The sequence below is a fragment of the Egretta garzetta genome, unplaced genomic scaffold (assembly GCF_000687185.1).
Source record: "Egretta garzetta isolate BGI_Z169 unplaced genomic scaffold, ASM68718v1 scaffold745, whole genome shotgun sequence".
Classification (NCBI taxonomy): Eukaryota; Metazoa; Chordata; class Aves; order Pelecaniformes; family Ardeidae; genus Egretta; species Egretta garzetta.
The window spans coordinates 235,878-239,502 of record NW_009259678.1 but is presented as its reverse complement, the minus strand read 5'-3'; positions in this window follow the sequence as shown (position 1 = coordinate 239,502).

Sequence of the window (3,625 nt, the reverse complement as noted above, 5' to 3'; positions counted from 1 at the left end):
TGAACAACACCTATGGGAGCGGTGTCATACGTCATCCAGCTGCGTATGCACAGTGAGAGTCGTGGGAATGCAAGATGACAATGGTAAAACGTAGCAAATGTAGGAGATTTTACAGCTGAATGCTACAATTTTTATTTACAGAGTGGCACCTCACCATGTGCATATGACACGAGATTACAGGATTAAAATGGGCTTTAGACTCCAGAGATCATCCACTCCAACCCCCCTGCTCAAGCAGGGTGCACAGGACATCGTCCAGAGGGGAGGTTGAATATCTCCAGAGAAGGAGACTCCACAGCTCCCCTGGGCAGCCTGTGCCAGTGCTCCGTCACCCTCAGAGTAAAGAAGTTCCTCACGTTCACCTGGAACCTCTTGTGCTTCAGTTTGTGACCATTGCCCCTTGTCCTGGCACTGGGCACCACTGAGAAGAGTCTGGCTCCATCCTCATTACATCCACCCTTAAGATATTTCATAGAAATATAGAATGGTTTGGGTTGGAAGGGACCCCTAGAGGTCACCCAGCCCAACCCCCCTGCAGGGAGCAGGGACACTGCTAACCAGATCAGGCTGCTCACAGCCCCATCCAACCTGGCCTGGAATGGTTCCAGGGATGGGGCCTCCACCCCCTCTCTGGGCAACCCCTGCCAGGGTTTCACCACCCTCATTGTAAAGAATTTCTTCCTTATAGCCAGTCTAAACCTACCCTGGTTCAGTTTAAAACCATCACCCCTTGCCCTGTCACAGCTGTCCCTGCTAAAAAGATTTTCCCCATCTTTCCTATAGGCCCCTTTTAAGTACTGAATGGCCATAATCAGGTCTCCCCGCAGGTCTCTCCTCTCCTTGTATGTGTTGATGAGATCCCCAAGTTATCCACAGCACTGTTCCAAGATCTACAGCACTGGCCTCAAATATACCTGTCTGGAGGGTAAAAAAAAAAAAATCATTCTACATTCCTACCCTGATCCTACACCAAACACTGACATTTGCCTTCTGGCAGAGTACTGCCTGAAGCATCGTGCTGCTTGTGCATGAACGATTCCCAGCTCTGTTTCGCTGCACCGTGCTGGAGACAGCGCACGTCTGGCAGCACCATCTCCTACTGGATGGCAGCAGCAACACCAACGATGCATCACTAATGCTCCAGACAACTGAGAAGTTGGCCCTCACAGAGTGTTTTGGGCTTAACACCTTTACGAATGGAAGCTACCTCTGTGTCTGCCCATCATCCTGAGCTCTTCTCCACTGCACTCCATCCCCTCAAGCCTCACCCCCACACTTTCAAATGTATTTGTCTTTGGTTAACAACTCCGCTTGTGAGACAGTTACATTTCTGGAAGGTTCAGGAAAAAGCAGCAACAGGGTAAAGAAGGGGATGAAGAACTGTTTAAGGCAATATAGTCCTCACTATAAAGCCACCCTTGCCCAGGCAGCGTGTTATAGAGAAAAGCTGGTGGGAAGGGGGTGCCAGGAGTCGTTCTCTTCTGCCACCTGCAGAAAACGTCTCTGATACGGATCTCAGAATAGATTGGAATGGGTGGGATGTCATACCCAACACTTTGGTCTGGTTTTCCAACACGTCCTTCTTCAAGTGTGGTACAGCTAACTCGCACACACACACACACCTCTGGGGCTTCATCAGCTCCACAAGGTCCAGAAAACTCTAGAAAGGGCTGGAGCAGGGGTCTTCTCAGCCAACTCCTTTAAGACTACCTGTGGTCAAGCTACCCAGGCTGGGGATGTATTCAATCCATCCATGCTTAGGTACAAACTGAACATGCCTCTGGCTATCAGCAGCCTGGAAATAGCATTGTTATCTTCATGCCATACATCAGCACTCTTATCTGTACACATCTCTGACTAGCACCGAAGACACAGATGCCTCCCAGATCATCACAAGTAGTTGTGCTTTTTATTGAATCCATTGAATGTGCAATTAAATCAGATATTTATTCATCAATATAGTTCTGGACAAAGACACAATAAGGTTTACATCATTTACTCTGAAATATAAGTTAATGTATGCTGCTGTCACTAGGACTAGCAGAGGAAAGAAAGGAACAAATAAATTCACAAGATCGTACATAAAATGAGAGGGAATAAGAACCACTGGGACTCGCAATGTCATCACGATACAACAGCACTGCCAAAGGAAAAGAAACCAGAGTGAACTGACTAAAATACTCCAGCTGCTGTAAGTACGCGCTAAGGACTACAGTACCTCCACCTCTAGGCCTGAAAGAATGCGAAGCACCCTCCTTCCCTGGGAACGTCATTTTGGGTACAAGCTGCTAGCCCTTAGCAGCGTGTCTGGTCAAGTTTAGGAAGCTACACTGACTAAGATCTCATAAATAGCTTTGATTTCATGCCCCACCAAATTGAGGTATGTTCCATGAACCTTATTAAACGTGTGAAGCCAAAGAACCAGAGGGGAGTAGCCTCATGCAATCATCGTTGACAGCATCTCATTGACGTGAGATAACTCTTGGGGAAGGACCATGTAGCAAAGACTGATACATTCCCTTATTTCAGTGCAAAAACACAGCAATACACATCTCGTGCATCTGCAGAGCTTGGCTTCCTCTCTATCTCTAAGGAGGAATTTCAACCTTTGGTAAAGGTGGCAGAAAAATGGGATATAATGAGGCTGGCTAATACCAACGCTGCCATCTACACTGCACTCACGAAGAGCTTTCAGGCTGGAATCAGCATCTCTAAAGCTGTTGGTGAATTAACAATGAGCTTTGATGCCTTCAATACTGGATTTGGAAGTTTTGTCTACTCTGATCAACATACTTCCCTGCCTCCTTCCAGTCCCTAATGCCCCTAGCCAGTCTCTCTCATTGGGCCACAGAATGCCTGGGTATAAAAGAAAGCAGGTGTCAGCATCTCGGCAGTTCTGGAGCTGAATTATTGTGGGCACTGTCTTTAGGTGGCTGGCTCAATGTTCAATGAGGCATAGGATGACACAGCAAGAAAGCATTCATCAGATCAGGATAACACAGAGTAGTACTTTAATATGCCTTCACCACAGACTGTCAGGTTTTATTAGAAATCAGGATTTCTTTTCTATCGTAGCAACTGGGTGCTGGACACAAGTGAGCGTTAGCTTCAAAACTTACAGGGCATTTCCCCCATGCTATAATCAAATGAGAACGCAGCCTCGCCTGCACAGAGACAGAAGCACAGTGTTCCAGAAGACACTTCCACATGACACCAGTATATTAAAGACGAAGAATAAAGATACTGTATTGCACTAAACATGCAGATTCCACATTGGGTCTTGGAAACAGGGGAGCATTTCACTTTGTCCAGCATGTTGAACACAGAAGAGTAAAGATCCCAGTGTATATTCTCCAGGTTGGTCACTTTTCCAGCTGTTGATCTTGCGCTTGGTCCACCTTCAGTCTAGGGAAGGAACTCTTGCAAAAGAAGCCAAATCCATCAAGAAAGCATGCACATGTATGAAAGCATCAAGCATACACTGGAACCCACTCACATGTAGCCAGGACAGATACTGTTGTGAGTTTCCCCAGCACAGGTACTGCCCTACATGTATTAGAAAGTCATTTTCTAGGAGATGCCACTGTCAAGACTGGGCTCAACTATTCCCTGTGATACCTACAGG